Here is a 10,178-nt window from a genome sequence, read left to right on the forward strand (position 1 = left end):
TGATTGACTCCATACACAGCCAAGGGTGCACGTAGTCTTGTGGTTGGTCGCGTCTCTTCCTAATGGCAGCAAGTGCATGTATGCAAGGCATGCCTGAGGTGACAAGGGAAACAGTTTTAAAAATGTGCAAAATAACAAATCAATCTATGAATCAATCTGACTACAGAGAGACAGAAGTTACCAGTAAGTTGCCATTTGTTGCACGAGCAAATGTATTTAATTAGATCCACATCAACCTTGCTTGCCTTCCAGCTCACCTCAAACTTTTCCTCTCGTTGTCACCAACCCATTCAGCCATCCACTTAGTACTAAGATAGATTAACCTCTCCATCCTCTTCTGTTGTACAGGTGCTAGCTTTTCAGTGTGGTTATCCAGGACCCGTTTGTGATTCACCATCCTCCTCATCAGATAACATCTGATTTCTTCATACATGGTGAGGATGGGCTTCGTACTGATTGTTGGCATCTTGGGCAACTGCTGCTAGAAGCCAACCCATGTAGTAGGTTTTCAAAAAATAACCATCTAGGTGCAACAAAGGTCTGCACCCATCCTTGAACCCTTTCTTACAAGCATCCAAGCATATGTATAATTTATCAAATACGGGAGGTGATTCTGGAACTGGCATAAGCTTCAACCTGGCCGTCGAACCTGGATTGCTTCTCAGAATCTACTCACAGTAGTCTCTGCTCCGTTTGTATTGGTCCCTCTCATTGCCCATGATCTTCTCCCTAGCCTCCACTACTGCTCTGTACACCATTTTAGGGTGGGGACATAATGAAAACTCCTCTCTTAGGAAGTCAGTTGCCTCCTTCGTGTTCATGTGAGGTTGGGTTATCATCCCCTTTTCAATCTTCTTGCTAAGCCAATGCTGGTCAGCTGCATTGCTCCCTAAATCCCTTGCACAAGTATGTTCTTGCACATATGTCTTTACTTGATAACACTGCAAGGTTTTGGTATAGGACAAATGAACCAGGAATGGACATTCCTCATCCTTGCAACCCACCCTTACCTTCTCCTTGTCGTTCTTTATCCACTTGAGCTCCCTCCCTTCAGCAATGAAGGAATCTTTCACCACCTCCTTAAACCTTTGGTGCACAAAATTGTGATCTCCAGGCTCGAACAAATCCTGGTAATGGCTCCAAAGCTTGGTGCTCTGATCTTAATTCATAATTGTCACAACTTCGATACAACTAACCAGCAAGTGCACTGGGTCGTCCAAGTAATACCTTACGTGAGTAAGGGTCGAATCCCACGGAGATTGTTGGTATGAAGCAAGCTATGGTCACCTTGCAAATCTCAGTCAGGCAGATATAAAGTGATAATGGAGTTTTCGAAATTAAATAATAGAATAGAGATAGAGATACTTATGTAAATCATTGGTAGAAATTTCAGATAAGCGACTGGAGATGCTTTCGTTCCTCTAAACCTCTGCTTTCCTGCTATCTTCATCCAATCAGTCTTACTCCTTTCCATGGCTGGCTTTATGCAAGGGCATCACCGTTGTCAGTGGCTACAATCCCCTCCTCTCAGTGAATAATATGCTCACGCACCCTGTCACGGCACGGCTATTCATCTGTCGGTTCCCGATCATGCTGGAATAGGATTCACCCACCTTTTGCGTCTGTCACTAACGCCCAACAATCGCGAGTTTGAAGCTCGTCACAGTCATTCAATCATTGAATCCTACTCAGAATACCACAGACAAGGTTTAGACCTTCCAGATTCTCTTGAATGCCGCCATCATTCTAGCTTACGCCACGAAGATTCTGGTTAGGAGATCTAAGAGATATTCATTCTAGCTTATTTCATGTAGAACGGAAGTGTTCGTCAGGCACGCGTTCATAGGGGAGAAGGATGATGAGCGTCACACATAATCATCACCTTCATCATGTTCTTGGGTGCGAATGGATATCTTAGAAGCGAAATAAGAAGAATTGAATAGAAAACAGTAGTACTTGCATTAATCTTTGAGGAACAGCAGAGCTCCACACCTCAATCTATGGAGTGTAGAAACTCTACCGTTGAAAATACATAAGTGAAGGTCCAGGCATGGCTGAGATGGCCAGCCCCCTAAAACGTGATCATAGGATCAAAATACAATCCAGGATGCCTAATACAATAGTAAGAGGTCCTATTTATAATAAACTAGCTACTAGGGTTTACATGAGTAAGTATTTGATGTATAAATCCACTTCCGGGGCCCACTTGGTGTGTGTTTGGGCTGAGCTTTAAGTGTTGCACGTGCAGAGGCCATTTGTGAAGTTGAACGTCAGTTTTTGTGCCAGTTTGGGCGTTCAACTCTGGTTTTGGATCCTTTTCTGGCGCTGGACGCCAGATTTGGGTAGAAAGCTGGCGTTGAACGCCAGTTTACGTCGTCTATTCTTGGCCAAAGTATGGACTATTATATATTGCTGGAAAGCCCTGGATGTCTACTTTCCAACGCAATTGGAAGCGCGCCATTTCGAGTTCTGTAGCTCCAGAAAATCCACTTTGAGTGCAGGGAGGTCAGAATCCAACAGCATCAGCAGTCCTTTTTCAACCTCTGAATCTGATTTCTGCTCAAGTCCCTCAATTTCAGCCAGAAAATACCTGAAATCACAGAAAAATACACAAACTCATAGTAAAGTCCAGAAATGTGAATTTAACACAAAATCTATTAAAAACATCCCTAAAAGTAACTAGATCCTACTAAAAACATACTAAAAACAATGTCAAAAAGCGTATAAATTATCCGCTCATCACAACACCAAATTTAAATTGTTGCTTGTCCCCAAGCAACTGAAAATCAAAATAGGATAAAAAGAATAGAATATACTATAAATTCCAAACTATCAATGAAACAGAGCTTCAATCATATGAGCGGGACTTATAGCTTTTTGCCTCTTGAATAGTTTTGGCATCTCACTTTATCCATTGAGGTTCAGAATGATTGGCATCTATAGGAACTTCAGATTTCGAATAGTGTTATTGACTCTCTTAGTTCAGTATGATGATTCTTGAACACAGCTTCTTTATGAGTCTTGGCCGTGGCCCTAAGCACTTTGTTTTCCAGTATTACCACCGGATACATAAATGCCACAGACACATAATTGGGTGAACCCTTTCAGATTGTGACTCAGCTTTGCTAAAGTCCCCAATTAGAGGTGTTCAGGGTTCTTAAGCACACTCTTTTTTTGCTTTGGACCTTGACTTTAACCGCTCAGTCTCAAGTTTTCACTTGACACCTACACGCCACAAGCACATGGTTAGGGACAGCTTGGTTTAGCCGCTTAGACCAGGATTTTATTCCTTTAGGCCCTCCTATCCACTGATGCTCAAAGCCTTGGGATCCTTTTTATTTTCCTTGCCTTTTGGTTTTAAGGGTTATTGGCTTTTTGCTCTTGCCTCTTGGTTTTAAGAGCTTTGGCTTTTTCTGCTTGCTTTTTCTTTTTCTTTCTATATATATATTTTTTTTTGCCTTTTTTTTTCTGCAAGCTTTGTTCTTTGCTGCTTTTTCTTGCTTCAAGAATCATTTTTATGATTTTTCAGATTATCAAATAACATGTCTCCTAGTCATCATTCTTTCAAGAGCCAACATATTTAACATTCTTAAACAACAACTTCAAAAGACATATGCACTGTTCACGCATACATTCAGAAAACAAGAAGCATTGTCACCACATCAATATAATTAAACTAAGTTCAAGGATAAATTCGAAACTCATGTACTTCTTGTTCTTTTGAATTAAAACATTTTTTATTTAAGAGAGGTGATGGATTCATAGGACATTCATAACTTTAAGACATAGTTACTAACTGCTAATGATCATGTAATGAAGACACAAACATAGATAAGCACCATAACATAGAAAACGAAAAACAGAGAAAGTAAGAACAAGGAATGAGTCCACCTTAGTGATGTCCTTGAGCTCTTCTATGTCTCTTCCTTGTCTTTGTTGCTCCTCCCTCATTGCTTTTAGATCTTCTCTGATTTCATGAAGGATGATGGAGTGCTCTTGATGTTCCACCCTTAGTTGCTTCCAATAATTGTGTGGAAGAAAATGTATCCCCTGAGGTATCTCAGGGATCTCTTGATTTGCAGTCAAATGTTCTACCACTGAGCTATAGACCCTTGATGGAAGCTTTTGTCTTCCCTTTCCTCTTTCTAGAGGCTTCTCTGGCCTTAGGTGCCTTCAATGGTTATGGAAAAAAACAAAAAAGCTATGCTTTTTACCACACCAAACTTAGAATGTTGCTCGCCCTCGAGCAAAAGAAGAAAGAATGAAGAAGATATGGAGGAGATGGATGGGAGTGTGTATTTGGCCATATGGGTGGGATTGGGTGGTAGAGCGATGTTGAATTTTGAAGGTAGTGGGTGTATGGATGTGAGTGGTAAATGGAAAACAGAAGGGATGATCATGAATGGGAAGAGAGATGATGAGGTAGGTGGGGATCCTGTGGGGTCCACAGATCCTGAGGTGATTCTGTGAGGTCCACAGATCTTGAGGTGTCAAGGCATTTACATCCCTGCACCAATTTAGGCATGCAAAATGCCCTTGCACACAACTCTGGGCGTTCAGCGCCAGGTTGGTGCCCATTTTGGGCGTTCAACGCCCATTTGCTGCCATTTCTGGCGTTGAACGCCAGAACCATGCTTGTTCTGGGCGTTCAGCGCCAGGATGCTCCCATTCTGGGCATTCAGCGCCAGAACTATGCTCTGTTCTGGCGTTTGAACGCCAGGCAGATGCTCCTCCAGGGTGTGATATTTCTTCTGCTGTTTTTGATTCCGTTTTCAATTTTTATATTTATCTTGTGACTCCACAAGATCATGAACCTAAGAAAACATGAAAAACAATAAAAATAAGAATTAGATAAACATTGGGTTGCCTCCCAACAAGCGCTTCTTTAATGTCAATAGCTTGACAGTGGGCTCTCATGGAGCCTCACAGATGTGCAGAGCTTTGTTGAGACTCTCCAACACCAAACTTAGAGTTTGGATATGGGAGTTCAACACCAAACTTAGAGTTTGGTTGTGGCCTCCCAACACCAAACTTAGAGTTTGACTGTGGGGGCTCTGGTTGACTCTGCTTGGAGAGAAGCTTTTTCTGCTTCCTCCCTATGGTTGCAGAGGGAGATCCTTGAGTTTTAAACACAAGGGAGTTCTCATTCCATTGAAGGAATATTTTACCTCTGTCAACATCAATCACAGCTCTTGCTGTGGCCAGGAAAGGTCTTCCTAGGATGATGGATTCATCCTCTTCCTTTCCAGTATCCAGGACTATGAAATTAGCAGGGATGTAAAGGCCTTCAACCTTTACTAACACGTCCTCTACTTGTCCATAAGCCTGTTTTCTTGAACTGTCTGCCATCTCTAATGAGATTTTAGCAGCTTGCACCCCATAGATTCCCAGTTTCTCTATTACAGAGAGGGGCATGAGGTTTATTCCTGAACCAAGGTCACACAGAGCCTTAAAGATCATGGTGCCTATGATACAGGGTATTATGAACTTTCTAGGATCCTGTCTCTTCTGAGGCAATGTCAGTTGATCCAGATCACTTAGTTCATTGATGAACAAGGGAGGTTCAACTTCCCAAGTATCAATGCCAAATAATTTGGCATTTAGCTTCATGATTGCACCAAGAAACTTGGCAGTTTGCTCTTCAGTAACATCCTCATTCTCTTCAGAAGAGGAATACTCATCAGAGCTCATGAAGGGCATAAGGAGGTTCAATGGGATCTCTATGGTCTCTAGATGGGCCCCAGAGTCCTTTGGTTCCTCAGAGGGAAGCTCCTTATTGACCACTGGACGTCCCAGGAGGTCTTCCTCCTTGGGATTCACGTCCTCTCCTCTCCACATAGGTTCGGCCATGGCGCTTATGTCAATGGCCTTGCACTCTCCTTTTGGATTCTCTTCTATATTGCTTGGGAGAATACTAGGAGGGATTCAGTGATCCTTTTACTCAGCTGGCCCACTTGTGCTTCCAGATTTCTAATGGAAAACCTTGTTTCATTCATGAAACTTACAGTGGCCTTAGATAGATCAGAGACCAGATTTGCTAAATTAGAAGCATTTTGTTTAGAGTTCTCTGTCTGTTGCTGAGTTGATGATGGAAAAGGCTTGCTATTGCTAAACCTGTTTCTTCCACCATTATTAAAGCCTTGTTGAGGCTTTTGATCCTTCCATGAGAAATTTGGATGATTTCTCCATGATGAGTTATAGGTGTTTCCATAAGGTTCACCTAAGTAATTCACCTCTGCTATTGCAGGGTTCTCAGGATCATAAGCTTCTTCTTCATAAGAAGCCTCTTGAGTACTGTTGGATGCAGCTTGCATTCCATGCAGACTCTGAGAGATCATATTGACTTGCTGAGTCAATATTTTATTCTGAGCCAATATGGCATTCAGAGTATCAACTTCAAGAACTCCCTTCTTCATAGGCGTCCCATTACTCACAGGATTCCTTTCAGAAGTGTACATGAACTGGTTATTAGCAACCATGTCAATGAGTTCTTGAGCTTCTGCAGGCGTTTTCTTTAGGTGAATGGATCCACCTGCAGAAGTGTCCAGTGACATCTTTGATAGCTCAGATAAAACCATCATAGAATATATCCAGGATGGTCCATTCTGAAAGCATGTCAGAAGGACATTTTTTGGTCAACTGTTTGTATCTTTCCCAAGCTTCATAGAGGGATTCACCTTCTTTCTGTCTGAAGGTTTGTACATCAGCTCTAAGCTTGCTCAGCTTTTGAGGAGGAAAGTACTTGGCTAAGAAAGCCGTGACCAGCTTATCCCAAGAGTTCAGGCTGTCTTTGGGTTGAGAATCCAACCATAATCTAGCTCTGTCTCTTACAGCAAAAGGGAAAAGCATGAGCCTGTAGACTTCAGGATCTACTCCATTAGTCTTAACAGTATCACATATCTGCAAGAATTCAGTTAAGAACTGAAAAGGATCTTCAGATGGAAGTCCATGAAACTTGCAGTTCTGCTGCATCAGAGAAACTAATTGAGGTTTCAGCTCAAATTTGTTTGCTCCAATGGCAGGAATGGAGATGCTTCTTCCATGTAAATTGGAATTAGGTGCAGTAAAGTCACCAAGCATCCTCCTTGCATTATTATTATTTTCGGCTGCCATCTCCTCTTCTTGTTTGAAAATTCCTAACAGGTGCTTACTGGTTAGTTGTAATTCAGAGTCCTTTCAGGTTCTGGATCTGCTTCAACAAGAATATTCTTGTCCTTGCTCCTGCTCATATGACAAAGAAGAAGGCACAGAAAAATAATAATAATAGAGATCCTTTTTTTTTTTGAATGAGGGAGAGATGTTAGTAGATGAATAAAATAGAAGGAGATGAGAGAGAAGAGAATTTTCGAAAATAATTTTTGAAAAAGAGTTAGTGATTTTTGAAAATAGTTTTTGAAAAATGTTAGTAATTTTCGAAAATTAAGATTTAAAAATTAAAATAATTAATAAATTAAAAAGAAATTTTGAAAAAGGGGGAAGATATTTTCGAAAAATGAGAGAGAGAGAATTAGTTAGGTAGTTTTGAAAAAGTTAAGGAACAAACAAAAAGTTAGTTAGTTAGTTGAAACAAATTTTGAAAAGATAAGAAGTTAGGAAGTTAGAAAAGATATTTTGAAAAGATATTTTTTGAAAAAGATAAGATAAGTAGATATTTTTGAAAAGATATGATTGAAATTAGTTTTGAAAAAGATTTGATTTTTAAAATCACAATTAATGACTTGATTCATAAGAAATCACAAGATATGATTCTAGAACTTAAAGTTTGAATCTTTCTTAACAAGCAAGTAACAAACTTCAAATTTTTGAATCAAAACATTAATTGTTTATGTTATTTTCGAAAATTTGGTATAAAAATAAGAAAAAGATTTTTGAAAAATATTTTTGGAATTTTCGAAAATAACTAAGAATTTTGAAAAAGATTTGATTTTTGAAAAAGATTTTGAAAAAGATAAGATTTTCAAATTGAAAATTTGATTTGACTCATGAGAAACAATTTGATTTTAAAAAATTTTTGAAAAAGTCAACTCAAATTTTCGAATTTGATGAGAGAAAAAAAGGGAAAGATATTTTTTTTTTATTTTTGAATTTTTATGATGAGAGAGAAAAACAAGAAAAATGATGCAATGCATGGCAATTTTAGATCAAAATTATGAATGTGTGCAAGAATGCTATGAATGTCAAGATGAACACCAAGAACACTGTGAATATCATGATGAACATCAAGAACATATTTTTGGAAAATTTTATATGCAAAGAAAACATGCAAGACACCAAACTTAGAAATCTTTCATGTTTAGACTCTAATAAATAAAAAATGTACATGTAAAACAAGAAAAGACACAAAACAAGAAAAACATCAAGATCAAACAAGAAGACTGACAAAGAACAACTTGAAGATCATGAAGAACACTATGAATGCATGAAATTTTTGAAAAATGCAAGATGCACATGCAATTGACACCAAACTTATAACATGACTCAAGACTCAAACAAGAAAACATGAAATATTTTTGATTTTTATGATTTTCTAATTTTTTTTTTTGGATTTTTATTTTATATTTTTCGAAAAATTCTTTTGAAAAAGAAAAAAAAGGATTCCAAAATTTTTAATATGAATTCCAGGAATCTTATGCTCTAAAGCTCTAATCAAAGGGTCAGGCATGGCTTAATAGCCAGCCAAGCTTTAGTATGTAACTCAGACATGACACGCCTGACATTCCTTAAATTCAACAGCCAATTGGCTAAGAAAGATAAAGAAGCTCTTCTCTTGAGTATAAGAATTGAGACATGGCTTTACAGCCAGCCAGGCTTCAACATGTTTCATGAAACACTAGAATTCATTCTTAAAAATCCTGAAGAAAAATATATTTTTGAAAACATTTTTTTTTCGAAAACAAAGGAGAAAATTTTGAAAGATTTTTGAAAAATTTTTGAAAATAAAACAAAAATAAAATTACCTAATCTGAGCAACAAGATGAACCGTCAGTTGTCCAAACTCGAACAATCCCCGGCAGCGGCGCCAAAAACTTGGTGCACAAAATTGTGATCTCCAGGCTCGAACAAATCCTGGTAATGGCTCCAAAGCTTGGTGCTCTGATCTTAATTCATAATTGTCACAACTTTGATACAACTAACCAGCAAGTGCACTGGGTCGTCCAAGTAATACCTTACGTGAGTAAGGGTCGAATCCCACGGAGATTGTTGGTATGAAGCAAGCTATGGTCACCTTGCAAATCTCAGTCAGGCAGATATAAAGTGATAATGGAGTTTTTGAAATTAAATAATAGAATAGAGATAGAGATACTTATGTAAATCATTGGTAGAAATTTCAGATAAGCGACTGGAGATGCTTTCGTTCCTCTGAACCTCTGCTTTCCTGCTATCTTCATCCAATCAGTCTTACTCCTTTCCATGGCTGGCTTTATGCAAGGGCATCACCGTTGTCAGTGGCTACAATCCCCTCCTCTCAGTGAATAATATGCTCACGCACCCTGTCACGGCACGGCTATTCATCTGTCGGTTCCCGATCATGCTGGAATAGGATTCACCCTCCTTTTGCGTCTGTCACTAACGCCCAACAATTGCGAGTTTGAAGCTCGTCACAGTCATTCAATCATTGAATCCTACTCAGAATACCACATACAAGGTTTAGACCTTCCGGATTCTCTTGAATGCCGCCATCATTCTAGCTTACGCCACGAAGATTCTGGTTAGGAGATCTAAGAGATATTCATTCTAGCTTATTTCATGTAGAACGGAAGTGTTCGTCAGGCACGCGTTCATAGGGGAGAAGGATGATGAGCGTCACACATAATCATCACCTTCATCATGTTCTTGGGTGCGAATGGATATCTTAGAAGCGAAATAAGAAGAATTGAATAGAAAACAGTAGTACTTGCATTAATCTTTGAGGAACAGCAGAGCTCCACACCTCAATCTATGGAGTGTAGAAACTCTACCGTTGAAAATACATAAGTGAAGGTCCAGGAATGGCCGAGATGGCCAGCCCCCTAAAACGTGATCACAGGATCAAAATACAATCCAGGATGCCTAATACAATAGTAAGAGGTCCTATTTATAATAAACTAGCTACTAGGGTTTACATGAGTAAGTATTTGATGTATAAATCCACTTCCGGGGCCCACTTGGTGTGTGTTTGGGCTGAGCTTTAAGTGTTG

The 10,178-nt window shown here is 39.2% G+C and overlaps 1 non-coding gene across 1 annotated transcript; it reads left to right on the forward strand.

Annotated features, from left to right (window-relative positions):
- Positions 1-6,609: 6,609 nt before the first annotated feature.
- Positions 6,610-6,717, forward strand: LOC148544235 (small nucleolar RNA R71). The gene has a single exon (XR_015900482.1). It is a non-coding gene; the product is annotated as a small nucleolar RNA R71 (small nucleolar RNA).
- Positions 6,718-10,178: the final 3,461 nt, after the last annotated feature.

The sequence above is a fragment of the Arachis ipaensis genome, chromosome B9 (genome assembly GCF_059453495.1).
Source record: "Arachis ipaensis isolate K30076 ecotype BB chromosome B9, ASM5945349v1, whole genome shotgun sequence".
Taxonomy (NCBI): domain Eukaryota; kingdom Viridiplantae; phylum Streptophyta; class Magnoliopsida; order Fabales; family Fabaceae; genus Arachis; species Arachis ipaensis.